Source organism: Muscardinus avellanarius (assembly GCF_963383645.1).
Source record: "Muscardinus avellanarius genome assembly, chromosome: X".
NCBI classification, from domain to species: domain Eukaryota; kingdom Metazoa; phylum Chordata; class Mammalia; order Rodentia; family Gliridae; genus Muscardinus; species Muscardinus avellanarius.
In genome coordinates this window covers 95,431,415-95,446,891 of record NC_137792.1, presented here as the reverse complement: position 1 = coordinate 95,446,891, position 15,477 = coordinate 95,431,415, and the positions used below count along the sequence as shown (strand labels likewise).

Genomic DNA, 15,477 nt, shown 5'->3' with positions numbered 1-15,477 from the left:
AGATAAGGCATATCATGTGCTCAGCATAATACCAGATATATATTAGTGCTACATAAATGAAATTATAGTTATATCACTACTGTTATTAATGGAGTTTTTGGAAGGGTCCATGCTGGCTCCAAAGGAGCAGTGATAATTTTTGGTCAGTATGCACTGTATGTACTGGAACTCAGAAACCCTCAACTCCTGTATCACAGTGACAAGGATTGCTTTTAACCCCAGAGTAAAACATTTCATCACTGGCCTATAGAATTTTTCAAATGTCACCAGGTCCTGAACAGTGATTAAGGAGTCACTTCTGAGCCATCAAAATCATAATGTGTATTGAGATATCACATTATGCCCAAGCTCTGAGCTAGCACCATGTACCCTATCCTCTCACATCAGCCAGAGGGCAATCAGTATGATTCCTCTGGCCCAGCATCTGCAATCTGACCAGAGCCATTTACAAACTAGTTTCTGTTTTGGATTTCCTGAGGGCTCAGACAGGTGGATTTTATGGGTCAGAGAGGTCATAAATGTGATTATGGGTAGTGCTAAAGGCAGGGAAGAGAAAGAAAATTCGAATTCCTTAGCCAACTCTCCCATTATCATTTACCATTCATTTCCCATCTCTTCTCCTATTTCATGTTCTCAGGAATTGCTAACTGAAAGTGATTATTGACCCGTTCAAGTTTCAACTTCGTTATGGGTCAGTATCTTAGATGCTTTTAAGAGAGGATTTCTTTTTTGTGTTTATGATGCCTCTCTATTTCCCCTTCACCCATCTTGCTGCCTCCCCCCCCCCTTCATGGTCCAGTGCTAGTCTCACTTCTTGAAGGAAGCCTCGCCTAACTACTCTGCACTTGACCATCTATGTGGGAGAAGGGAGAACGAGCAGTCAGCACAGTAGATTTCTCCTAATGTGGTAGAGCTTCCAAAGGTGGCAAGTTCATTGTGCCCCTGAATTCTCTTCCTCTCTGCTCTGCTAGGGTGCCTGATGTGCCCCCAGGTTCAAGCATTAGTAAAGGCCCAAGCTTTTTCCCCCAGGATTTTAAAAAATTCACAGTAATAAGCACAGAAGTTTGGAACAATTACTAATTGAGAGCAAGGCTCTGGGGGAAGAGCAAATATAACACAGTGAGATACCAGTTTGTACCCACTTGGATGGCTATGATAAAAAAAAGTAATAATAAGCATTGGTAATGATATGGCGAAGTTGGAAGTCTCATACATTGTTTTGGGGATGCTGAAACAAGAGGATCTCAGGTTTAAAGCCAGAGGCAGCAACTTAGAAGACCCCTTTCTAATATAAAAAGGGCCAGGGATGTAGCTCAGAGGTAGAAAGCCCTTGGGTTCAAGTCCCAGTACTCTCCCCCAAAAACACCAAAAAATGGTACAGCTTTTTTCCAATAAAAAATCTGGCTATTCCTCAAATAGTCAGACATAGAAATTACTACTGGAATCATCAATATCACTCTTAGGCACATAATCAAAATAAATGAAAGAAGGATAGAAGCAGATAATTACATATAAATACTTATAGCAGAATCATTCACCATACTCAGAAGATATACACAGCCTTTGCATCAATGGATGAATGAAAAGCAAAATATAGTATGTCCATAAAATGTAGTATTATCCAGTTATAATGGGTGAACATTGGAAATATGCTAAGTGAAAGAAGCCTGCCACAAAACATCACATATTATATGAAATATTCAGAATAGGTAAATCTATAAAAACAAAAAATAGACTAGTGGATGTAAGAAGCTGGGATGGAAGACATAATAGGCAATGACTATTAATATTTAGGGGACTTCTTTGGAGAATGATGACAATATTATGAAATAACATAGTGGTATTGATTTTAATATCTTGCAAAAATAATACAGGCTATACTACTAGACACTTTAAAATGGTGGTTCTTACAGGATGTGAATTATATCCCAATTGAGCTATTACCCAATAAACTAAACTGTTATGTGCCCTTCAGTGCAAACCTAAAGGATGGGTATCAGAATGGGGCAAGCCTGGACAAAATAAATGTTTTTTTGTAATCTAGTGACAAAGAGTCAAGAAAGAAAATGTGTGGCACATGCCTGTAATCCTATTGCTTGGGAGGCTGAGACAGGAGAATGGCAGGTTTGAGGGCAGCCTCAGCAATATAGCACAATTCTCAGAACCTTAGTGAGACCCTGTTTCAAAATAAAAAATAAAACAGGACTAGGGGTGTAGCTTGGAGATAGAATGTCCCTGATTTCAATCTCCAGTACTACAAAAAAAAAAGGAATGAAGAAACAAGGCATAGAGGGGTTCAGTCCCAAATCATGATTTTTCCCAGTGTTCCTGCCCCCGAGGATCTTGGGAAATGGGATGGGTGTGTCAAACAGCTGAGCTAAAGGAGGAGACTTATGGGAGTAGATATTCCGGCTTAAAATCTTCGAGGGGGGGCTGGGCGTGGTGGTGCATGCTTGTAATCGCAGCATTTAGGTGGGGGAGACTGGAGGATTGCGGTTTGCTCAGCCTCAGCTAGTTAGTGAGGCCCTTCGCAACTCAGTGAGACTCTCAAAAATAAACAGACTAAAATATAGGGCTGGGGGTACACCTCAACGGTGCAATGCCCCTGGATTCCATCCTTGGTACCACAAAAAAAATCTTCAAGGAGACTCCATGTGGACTCACACCTTCAGCAAGAGTACCGTGGCACCCCAGCCCAATCCCTTGTGGGGTCCCAGGCCAGGAAATTCTTGCAGCAGATTTAGATCACTCCTCAGCTAGACAGATACAACACTCTGTCCCAAGCATGAAAGTGCCGAGTGAGAGAAAACAGTCAAGTGCTGTTCCAGCTGGAGAGGAGAGAGTGGAAGAAGGTGCTGAAAGCTCACACCCTGGTCAAGTCCCAGTTCTCCCCTCCTCATCCGGACCCCATCTGCACGCTGGTTCATTATCCCACTTCCGTTAATGTTTCAGCTGCTGTCACTCAGTAGCTGACCCTGTCTGAATGCTGTGTTGTCAGGCAAACTGCTAGGAAGGAAGAATTGGTTTGAGGAGAGGGTTTGTGAGAAAAGACCTGTACTTTTATGAAGCCAGGGGTATTTAAAGATGAGGTATAGATTTGGGAATTTGGTGGGAGGGAAGGGAACACATGTTTGTGGCTAGGCTGTGCTGCTGGCTGGCTATATAATAGGACTGCTATTACTTTGCCTTGCAGCACCTCCTTTTTTAAAAAAAAATCTTTTTGTATTTGTGAGTATACATATTATGCTGGGAGCAATCATTCTCCTTCTCATACTTCACATGAATGTAATAAGAACAAACATGATGGTTTTTTTTAAAGGCTTCAGGAGTAAAAGAGCTATATACAACACAACCAATTGATTCTAGTTATCTCTGGCTTCTAAGTACATTCCATGTGAAGGTAAAGAGAGGATGGGGAGGGAATGGGGTGGGGATCGTGGTAGGGGCTAACTGGACGAGATGTGCATGTATGTCTACAAAAGTATTTTCCTTATACCACTATGATGTATGAATACATTGCACCAATAAAAAATAAATTAAAAAAATAAATAAAAATAAAAATAAAAAATAAAAAAGAGAGATATATGGTTGTTATCCTTTGGTTTGAGGTCCAGAGCTTACTATATCCATTATAGGTTCTGCAACTCAGGAAAGGCCCCTCAGTTTGTGATTTTCCACCTTTCAGATAACATTTCTAGCCTTGCATCATCAGTCTGTGGGCAAGCACACAAGGACTGAAGCAAACAAATGGAGTGGAACCCCAGCATGGCCCAGCTAAGGTCCTGAAATATATATATCAAAAATGCCTCCCCTAAGGATGTACCACTTGGCTGAAGAACACTGCCCACTGATTCCTGTCCCCTCTCTCTGTGCTCCTTGCCAAATCTACCATGACTCAAGCTAGTCCCAACTACCCCTATGGATTATCCTTGGCTTATTCATATGCTGCTTAGCAACTCTGTCCGTCTGTATCCTATGATCAAGCACCTGAGAGCAGGTGCACTGCCATCTAAGTGACCAGTAAGTGCAAAGGAGACAGGGCCTAGGTATTGTACTTAGCCATCTCCTACTGGTGCTAGCACTGAAACAGAGCATAGCATGGAGGAACAAAAATGGTATATGTGTGTATGTTGAGTGTCTACCATTAATTCTAGTAAGATATAGACATCCTGGGCAAGATTAAAGCCAATATAGATGCAGGAAAATAGTATGAATTCCGAAAGTGATTGTGAAGTGAGAGCATTTTGAGTGCACAAGGGTGTATACATACCCATTCTTCTGAAAAAAAAAGGTTCTATGGGTTATACAAAATTCTAAAAGTATTTCATGATGCAAAAGAGGTGACCTTGCTCTTGTAATTCAAAGCTAGGGACCATGGTACTTACGCAGTACCAAATATCTGTAGGTAACCGATTCCACTAGGAGTGCATTAGAGCCTTGCATACTAGGAGTTTTTAGTGGTGAAAGTTTCTCATAATCTAGTCTTCAGAAGGAATCTCTACATTCTTTCCTGTCCAAATTTCTTCCAGCTTTATCATTAGCTCTATTATTCAGTTCATAGACCATTTCGATTTCTTTACATAAGCCTCCTAAAGTTTCCTATGTATGTCTCCAAGAGAAAACTGGAAGTAACATTCTTTTTTGACAGATGGGAATGAGACCTTGGGATGCAAAGGGGGAACTAGTACTTAGTGCTGAAGCAAGGTTTCAAATTTGGGTCTTTCAATTTTATTGAGAGCCAGAAAACATGAGAAGCCCATGAAAATCCCGTCTAATAAATGAGGAAGAAAGGACACAAAACCCCACTGTTTTAATAGGCTAATTCCTCAGTCTCAAATCTTCATTTCAACTTGAAATATGTAGTCTAACTAAAAGAATCCCTTCCACAGTAGAACTGAGAAATGTGAATTATTCCTTTCCTATGAGACTATGGGGATTTAAAATGACCGATTACAAAAGGTATAATAAATGGACTTGTAGTAACAATAAAAATGTTAAGTCTACTGTTCTGCAATGATGCTGAATTGTTAAAGACAGGTTTTGTGGTAACATGTGTCACTCCCTGCCTTCCTCTTCTCCCTAAATAAATTAAGAATGAATGCTAGTATTACTTGGTTAATTCTAATCCTTTGGGAATAGGCTTTTTGAAGGCCAGTGACCCTTTGAAATGGACAAATGAGTCACTACCCTCAAGCAGCATTTACAGAATCAATGTGAGGCATCTGGATGAGACAGTGGGGAGTTCAGTAAAGCATTCCTTTGTATTGCCGACACCAGCATTTCCCAAGTCTAATCTGCAGAGCTCTACTGGTCTACAAGATGCTCTGTGAAAACAAAATTCTATGCTTCAAATAAAGTAGGGAAATGATCTACCATCTAGACTCACAATGTCCCTTTTAGCATGTTAAAGGATCTTAAAAGTCCCAGAGTAAAGAAGCCTATTTCACTGTAACTCACATTTTCTCTGACTGACTTTAATGAACCACTGGCATCTTTTTTTTTCACCTAGGTAACAACTATGAACATCTTAGGGACATTTATTGGGAAGTGATGCCCTGTACCACATCTAATACCTAGATACTTAAAGGATATGGAAGCCAGGTTTGGTGTTCCACACTTGTAATCCCGACATTTGGGAGTCTGAGACAGGAGGACTGATGTTCACAGCCATACTGTGAACCTCATATATATATATAGTCAACTCATGAACTTTATTAACTACCAGACTGAGTGCCTGCTACCACCCTGTTTTACTCAACTTGTAGCTAAAATCTGTTTATTCTAGGCAGTTGCATGGCATCTTTTCCTTCTTTCCTTTCTTCCTCCCTCCCTTAATCTCTCCCTTCATTCCTTCCTTGGCAAGCCTGATAAATCAAGAGGAAAAATTCTGTGGAATACTATACAGTGTCAATAATTGGACCCTCAGTTTGCTACTTGAAACTATAGCACAATGACATCAGGAACCCAAAGATACAAAGAAGCCCAGACAAGGATTTTACATTTTTCCTCTATACTTTGTGAAGCCAGTGAAGTGACTTTAAGTGTTGAAGTGATTTGATGATATTTTACATTTTCAAAAGAGTGTTCTAGTATGACTGGTGGAGAGACAATGAAGATGGAGTCAGGACCTGTCAGAAGGTTGAAAACCTATTTCTGTAACATCACAAACTAAAAGGAAGAAAAGAGGCATTTGGTACACAAGGATTCACTGAGAAAACTTATCCCCAAACATGCATTTTGTTGTGTTTGGAAAACTGTTCGTGGCAGGCTTCAGGAAGTGGTCCCTGGAGACCACTGACAGACTTTAAGAAAAGTGGTGGTAGCCATGGTCACTGGCTACTGGAACAGGAAAAACAGTGTTAGGAAAATGCAGTGTCCCTCTTCCTAGAGCTCAGAGAAGGGGTTTCATCAGCCATGTCATGGAGCTATTAAAGAAAAAGAAAAATTATCATGTTTATCCTCCTAAAAAACCTGTAAGAATCAAAGCCAAAGTCGCTTCTGGAGGGAGAGTGCCTTGGGTAAGAGTATACCCTACAAGCAAGGCATGGTGGCATATATTTGTAATCCCAGCACTTGGGAGGTTGAGACAGGAGGATCACAGTTTGTGGACAGCCTCAGCTACTTAGTGAGGCCCTTTGCAACTCAGTAAGACTCTGTTTCAAAACAAAGAATAGAAAATAGGGCTGGAGGTGTAGTTCAGAGGTAGAATGCCCCTGGGTTCTATCCCTAGTACCACACCCAAAAAAAGAGTATATACTACAAAGGAATGGAAGGAAAGTTGTTATATAATCTATATTCGAAAAAAAAATCTGCCACTGATTGTTATGGGATGGTGATTTTCCTCAGGAAATAGTGGTATCAAGAGTAAAAAAGCCACCTTTGATGATGCACACCTGTAATCCCAGTACTTGGGAGGTTAAGATGGAAGGACCTCATGTTTGTGGCCAGACCTAGCAACTTAGATCCTCAGCAACTTAGTGAGACCCTGTTTCAGAATAAAACACAAAATAGAGCCGGGGATCTAGATTGGAGGTTGAATTCTCCTGGGTCAATCCCCAAGACCAAAAAAGAAAAGTTAAAGATAAATGAAAATTTCCACTTTAGAACTGGGATTCTTCTTTCGGCAGGCAGGTGTTCCTACAACAGCCCCTTCTCTCATATTATTGCAAAATTATTTGAGGAAAAGTTGATTGGAGGGGTCAGAGATTAAGCACATCAACACATTATATAGCATCTTTGTGTATACCAAGATGTGAACGAACTTGAGTTTATTGTTGTAGAAAAGTAATTCTCAAAACGATAGCAAGCAGACCAGAGTCTTTGGTGGGAATGATTGCAAACTCCAGTCACCTCATTCCTCAGTAGGAATCAGTTCACATAAAGACAGATGTCACTGATGGGAGTGCAGCATATGAAAATGATGTAGACACAAAGAGTTTTGAGGGTCACAGTTCCAATAATTATAGTAATCACACTGATAACAATAACTTTCCCAACTCATGCTTATGCTGAACAGGCTCCATGCTTAGGACTTCAAGCTCATATTCATTAGATTGTTTCTCTCTATGGTCACCCTCTGAGGTAGACATTGCTGTTATCTCCCATTGCAGATGAAAAAACTGATGTTAGGAAGTGGTCACACTAGAATTTGTTTTTTTATTTGTTTGTTTGTTTGTTTTGTGGTACTGGGTTTCCTGGAAGCCCTTCTACATCCGGGCTACACTCCCAGACCTATTTTATATTTTTGAGACAGGGTCTCTTACGCCAGTGCGGCTGACTTTGAACCTGCGCGATCATCCTGTCTCCGCCTCCCAAGCGCGGGGATACAAGCGTGCACCACCACACCCGGCAAGAATTTGAACCAAGGTCTATGATGTCAAAGGTGGAGCTACGCCATATTGCTCGAGAGAAGAAGGTTGTATTATCTGAAATCTCAGCTAGGATAAAATATATAGAACCTTTCTGTCACTCTAGTGGCTTTTCTCAAGTTCTTTTCACTCTTTCCTCTGAAAATGAATCCACTCTTACATGCAGAGGCACAAGAAGGTCTAAAAAACACAGGTAGGGACATCCAAATTTGTGTAAAAATATAAATATTGCATGGTTAACCTGGTCACTCATTGTTGGGAGGGGGAAGGAGGAGGAGGAGGGTACCAAGCATAGTTTGAATGTATGTCATTTTCAATATGTTCCACATTAAAAAAAAAAAAGAAATCAGATGCTTTCCCTAATATGTGAAAGCTAAAGAGAAATGAGTAACAGGAGGAACTCTGGAAGAAGGAGATCCTATAGAGGAGCAAATAAGGCAACCTAATGGAGGGGATGGAAGTGGGGGAGAAGAAAACTCTCTAAAGCACATGATGTATCAAGCATGGGAAGGAAGGATGGGGAGGAACTGAGGTGGGGATCAGGTAAGGGCTAATTGGGTGATGTGTGCATGTATGTCTACACAAGACTACAGTGCACCAATAAAAGTGAAAAAAAACAAAGTATGATACAATAAAGTTAATATTCTTATCTGAAAAAAACACAGGTAGATGATTAAAAGGAAAATCTTCACTGTCTCACATTTTATCCTCAAGTGATTTGAGGAGGAACAAAAGAAGAGGAATGGTATCATCTTGGTTTTTGTCTTGTTCAAAATGGTAGAATAACGGAATGTTTAAAAATCACAGATGAAGCCGGGCGTGGTGGCGCATGCTTGTAATCCCAGCACTTGGGAGGCTGAGACAGGAGGATCTCACAGGTTCGAAGCCAGGCTCAGCTACTGAGTGAAGCTCTCAGCAACTTAGTGAGACCCTGTTTCCAAATAAAATATACAAAATAGGTCTGGGAGTATAGCCCAAAGTTAGAAAGCCTCTGGGTTCCACCCTCAGTACCGCAAAAATAAATAAATAAATAAATAAACAAATAAATAAATATAAATAAATAAATAAATGAAAATCACAGATGATCTTAGTAATTACTGAGTCAATAGAAAAATCTTGGAACAGAACAAAGCACTTTACAGAACCTCAAATGGCATTTCTACTTAAAATGTAATGTGAAGAACAACAATATTAGAGTCGCATGAGCACTATTTTTAAATGCAGAACCTCATACTTCTACCTAGGACCTACTGCATCACTGTCTGCACTCTATCAGATACTCAGTGACTCATGTGTGTGTTCAAATATGAGAAGTGTAGCTTTAAGGCTTTGGGTTTGAGGACTCATCTTATCCAGAACCTTCAACAATGCCCTAGAAAAGAGACAAACTCTCAAAAGTCAATGAGTATTGAGAAACCTTTTTTACTCTCATTTCTGGTCATACTTATGAGGAGTTTGTACAAAACTGCCTCACTATACATTCACACCAGTCTAAGCACAGGCAATTTAGAACTGAGCAACCTGCTACCTATCACCTTTGTCTCCAATTTCCTCTATAAGAAATGGCAAAGTATATTTAATTATAGACTAGAATCCTGGGGGAAGTAAGGGGATCTATCGAAAATGATAAATTTCTTCAGGACTAGAGTAGTAGTTCTCAATCAGTGAAAATTTTTCCCACAAAGGCATTTGGCATATGTGGAGATGTGTTATTATTATCATGAACGGGGGCAGATATTACTGGCATCTAATAGGTAGAGGCAGAGAAATGGCTAAACATCTTACAATGCACAGGACTGCCCCACAAAATAATTATCAGGCCACAAAGTGGTAGAGAAACTGTGTATAGAGGAAATAACAAATACAAGTAATATAATACCTAAAATATTCAAAATTTAGCTAAGGGTAAAGAGAACCTGAAAGGACTTTCTCCATTTTAACAGCTTTAAAATAGACACTCTTCTTTGAACTTGGAGCTTACTTTGACTCAAAATTCTTCTCCATACTACAATATGTGTAAATAACTGTTCACGTTGTCATAATACACACAGAAAAATCTTTTCCGCAAACACTGGTCTTCAAATCTAGCATTAAATAAAACAAGAATAAACAATGCCTACATTTTTCTCCTTTCTGCAATGTACTGCATATAGCAGGAAGTAATTAAAATAAAACACCAAAATCCTGAATCAAGAATTATCTGTAAGAAATACTAACCAATAGGGTTGATGTAATTTCATGTAAGCATTAAAGGACTCTGGCCAGGGCAAAAAGAAATGATTAGTTATATAGTTTCCATTTTAGTGACTTTTTTTGCAGGTCTGGGGATGGAACCCAGGGGCATTTGACCTCTGAGATACACCCACTGCCCTTTTTTTAATTATTTATTTTGAAATAGAGTCTCACTAAGTTGCGGAGAGCCTCACTAAGTAGCTGAGGCTGGCAGCGAACCGCGATCCTCTAGTCTTAGCCTCCCGAATGCTGGGATTACAAGCGTGCGCCACCACGCCTGGCTCTTTCTTTTACTTTCTAAGAAAGGCTTATGAATAGTTTTAGATTCCAAATGAGATACTCAGAATCATCTCCTTCATGTTCCTGCCTCTAGGACTCATGTCCCAAGCTTCTGCATCAGTGAGAATATAAGTGCCTTTACATATATGCCCAGAGACACAAGGAGTATAAAGCAGAATGTGAGCTTTTGAACAATTGCATTTCCCTTACTTCTATTTACAATACAAGGCCTCTGGAGGCAGGACTAGTCTCTAACTTCACCAAGACCTACAGTCCTTCATTACTGACAAACACTTCAATGTTAAGAGTATTTTGGTGAAGATTTCAGTCTCAGACTCTGCCTGTTTAAACTCTTCCTACCTGAAGTCACTCTTGTTTTAAACATTATACAGAAGTATACACAGCATTGTGTGTTTATCAAACTCTTTTGGGGGATCCAGCTACTCAACCTTTTACAGGCTCACTTGCAGTTAGGTTGAACCATGTGAATGAGTTCTAGTCAATAAAATGTGGTGGGAAATGATGCATATAACTTAGAAGCCTAACCTGTAAAATCTCTTGCACATTTCCTCTTTTTTCTTCCCAGACTAAGAGTCACATGCAGAGGATCCAGTAGGAGTCCCTAGATGAAGGCAAGACCACTTAAGTGAAAGGGATCTAGGTCACTGAATGATGCAAAGAGCACAGCCCTTCCTCTCCAATGCCTCCTACCCCATATCCTCTTTATGTTTAGCCCCTGGGATTTGGGGATTGTTGGAGCAATTGGCTTATCCTGACTTATTTGAATGGGCTATAAGTTTCCTTTCAGTCTATAGCATTGCATTAATATGAGTTACACTTTATTTCACTTTCCATACATCCCTCTTCCATCTTGACAATTGTTTTCCATAGCAGTAAAGGCAGGAATTGCCTAGAGTCAATGTGCTTAGAATTCTCTCTGATTCAAATTCCCATTAAAAGTAAATCAAAGTGAAATCAAAACCAGAGACATGGGAGGTCCAGTTATTTTCAGGCTTGCTGCCCAATGGCAATCAATCCTTGGATCCAATGGTATGTAGGACCTGGCTCAGAGGCCTGAATTCATGACTGGTCTACGCAGCATTTGAAGGAATGAATAGTGGCCAAATGTTTTAGTCCCTAAGGTATATTCCCACATATCAATGCCAATGACCAGCATGGCTGAAGAAAGAAAGGCAGGTTTAGGCAAAAGAGAAAATTAGGCCACGTATCCTAAAGGATAGGCAAGAAAAGACATTAAGAACAACTCTGGGAAGACATCTTGTTTCTTCAATTCTCCTCTGTCCAGGAATATCGTAGTGTTGCATTTCCCTGTCCCCTGAAAGTCAAGTCATGGACATGTGACTTGCTTTTGCTAATAACATATGAGCAGAACTAATATGTCTCAGGGACTAAGTTCCAGATTGTGAGGCTCTGTCTGTAAGGGTCCCCGGGCAAAAATATTCATCAACCTGAGATAGACATGCAGTATGAATAAAAAATAAATATTTATCACTTTAACCTCTGAGCCTTGTGGGTTGTTTATGCGTCATAATTTAATCAATTCTAATTATTGTAGGGTATACAGTACTTGATGAGGAATGGACATTTATTTAAATGGAAAAGATTAAAATATTCCTACAACTTCTATATTTCTTCCCTAAAAGAACTGATAATGAGGGATCCCTTCCTCGAAGTCATATAGTCACTTTCTCACCTACTAATTTGTTAAGTCTACACCCAGGGTTGTGGGCCAAATCTGACCCATAATGTGTTCTTGTGAATAAATTTTATTGGAACATAGCCATACCCATTCATTTATATATCATTTGTGGTCGCTTTCACACTGCAATGGAAAAGTTAGTACAAGAGCTGCCTGTGAATGCTAAAATATTTACTATCTGGCTTTTTAGAGGGGAAAAAATGCTAACCCCTGGTCTAGAAGAAGCCAAATAAAAACAGATCAATGAAGGATCTGGAAAAGAAATCCAATGTGCACTGCTACTCAGAATAAAGAGTACATACCCTTGGTAGCCATGTAGCCAAAACCATACACAAATCAAGAGTTGGTACTGGCAAGATTCTTATTTGTGCCACAGGGTTTTTTGGAGACAGAGTCAAAGAAACCCCAATACAAATAACTTCCAACATGCACATTGTTAAAATTCTCTTGTTTATTTATACCCCCTTTCTCCCAGTATCAGGATAGGGACAGGATCTGAACAAAGGATATACACAGTATATGTCAGGATTAGTGAACCTGACAGTCTTCATGATGACTCAGTGGAAAGTTGCTTAAGTGCCTGTTTAAAATGATTCACTGCCCAGAGAGTCCATGGCAAGTCAGATTCTTAGGCTAAATTGGGTGGTACAGTTTGTCCACCTCCCTAAACTCAGCACAGGGTAAGCAAACAGGCGCTAAGGGAGCAAGTAGGCTCTTGGAGGGTCTGATGAGGGTCTCAGCCTGCTGGCCATGGCCTTTGCTGTGGCCACTGGCTGCCCTCCGGGGGTGGGGGTGTATATGGCGTGGCTGGAATGCTAGGAATCCTGGGCTGGCTTAACAGGCACTCCAATTGGCTTGGTGTTCTACATGCTCCAAAGACTTTCTCCAGTGTCCTTGGCATCCAGTGACTATACTTGGGCTTCAGATTTTTAGGGCTGGGTGGGTCCTTGGAAGCCTTATATCTCAGTACCAGATCACTCTTTCATTAGGTGGTACCAGCAAATGAGCCTGCCATTCCACTGTAGATGAGACACAGGCTATTTGCCTCCTTGCCTCAGCCTGGCTCTTGGCAGGGCTGTCTGGAAGAGCCAGCTGCCTGGCTGAAACTTAACCTTTGGTGGCTGTTAACAGGTTTTGCTTCAATTTTGCAATTGTTGAGTTCCTGCTGGTTGGCTCCAGGTTGAGAGCAAAGACCCGAAGTGGGGAATAAAGAGAAGGAAGATGAAAGGGTGCTTTACTTTGACTTACAAATTGAGTTATCTTCCCTTTAAGCAATTGATTCTAAGGTTAGTTGGGACTGGGTGTTTCTCTCACTTTTTAGGATGGCCAGAAGGATACAGCCACTGAATCCTACCTGACACCTTTACTTCTAGGTTACTGTGGAAAGGCAGAGAAAGGAAGGAGTTATGTAATGTCCTTGGTCAATATCAAATATAGAAAATTCAGAATATAAAGGACCAGAGCCTAAAATATGACATTCTCTTTATCAACTTTCCAGGTACCTTCTCAAGGTTCTTTACCCTATACCTGAACACCATATGAGTCATGGTCACATTCCCAGAGGCCATGTCTTCCTGGAATGAAACAGAGATGGCATGAGCTCAGGCACTGAGAGTACAAAAGTGTTTCCTGAAAAAAATATAACAAAAAGGTAACAGACAGAAGAATGGCTTTGGATAATTAATTCACTCCACAAACATTTGTCCAAAGCTTATTCTGGGCCTTGGCACATTAGGAGATAAATATAGACTTGGACTCCAAATTATTTCCAAATGTCAGGGGATGGATCGCAGTTACAAGCATTGAAGAAAACGAATGGGAAAAGGGTATTTACTCTTTTAAAACTTATCTGCAAGGGAAATAGGAGGAACACAATCCAGGAGGCTGGGAGACCTGGTTCCAGGTTTGCTTAATATTACTAAGGAACACCGAGTAATAAGTAATAAGGCTTGTAATAAGGCACAGAGTCTTAGTTTACCTATTTGTCAAATACTGGGAAAAGGGAATGAGCAAAATATCTCTTCAAGATATATTTTTCATAGTTGTAGAATATATGATTCCTACCCTCAGGAAGTTTATGATATAAAATACACTAAACAAATGGATAGAAATTGCAAAATTAAATACAATATTAAATTCAGTGTAGTACTCAAGTATCCAATGAATGGTCTGAAGCTCTATCATATACTACAATAGCTACTAGACACATGTATCTAGTTCTTTTAAAATAATGAACATTAAATAAAACTTAAAATGCAGTGTTTCAGTTTCACAGCAGTCATATTTCAAGTGCTCAACAGTTACATGTGCTAGTGGCTACCCTAATAAAGAATACAGATAAAGAATATTTTTGTCATTACAATTCTAATGCATGGTGCTGGTAGAAACAATATGTAGTAAAGATGTCAAAAGCTTTAGATTTCAGAACTTCTCCTCCATCCCTCCTGGGCCTGCACTCATGGTAGCTGTTTAGCTGTGATCAATGCCAATCCTCTGAGACAGTGGTCAGCTGTGCGTCTAGTCATGGTCATTGCCTTGTTCAGGGAATTGAGTGGCTCTTCTTTCCCCATTGGTTCTGTTCCTTTGATCTTTCCCCAGGGCCTTGGGGGAAAGGAAGAGTCATTCAGTCCACTCATAAAAAATTCCTTTTTATACAGACCTATGAATAATCTATATAATCTATGAAATCATGCATCTTTTAAAGTTCTCTGGGCTATTTGCTCAGGAGGTGTTACATGCAAATTCCTGCAAAGACAATTTTGACTGATCAATGAAAGTCAGCATTACACTTAGGAGTAGAGAGAAGCAAGTATAGCCAGGATTGAAGAGAAAGACCTTATGTGCTCCCTCCACAGCACTATTAATAACACGGAAAAATATCCAATGTCATCCTGAAGACTGATTTCAAATCAAAACAAAGCAAATAAAGGAAAGCAAAACAAAAGAACAGCAAGACAAGCACAAGGGCTCTCCAGGGCACTTCTAGCTTGTGGGTTTGAGTGTAAGAGTTCATGTGTTCCAGAGTGTACATTAGGGTCACATTTGTGTGAGTTGGGCTGGTGAGGTCAGGGTAGGCAGACTCAGGCTTTCAGGGTTAGGACTAGGCAAATGCACCTCTGACTCAGAAGTGGAGTCTCTTTTTCTTCTAGTATGAAAAGGATAATGTAGGAAAATGTAGCTTTTGTCAAACAGTCTCATGCCAGATTCCTCTCAAGGGGGGCAGAGAAGACAGTGTCAAAACACAGAGAGTGTTAATAGCTGCTATTTTAACAATCTAAACTTACTGCCCCAGGGCGCCAGTAGAAGCTAAATAGTCTTACTGCAAAAGATGCAATTTGTAAAAATCAAATAAATAGCTGAAGGCACACTCACATTGAA

General features: G+C 40.1%; 1 protein-coding gene across 8 annotated transcripts in view; it reads right to left on the bottom strand.

The window, feature by feature from the left end:
* The window catches only part of CHRDL1 (chordin like 1), a gene marked incomplete at both ends in the record, with an annotated part of 143,356 nt that overhangs the window by 61,418 nt on the left and 66,461 nt on the right, over positions 1–15,477 (bottom strand). The gene's annotated exons all lie outside the window — the stretch shown is intronic.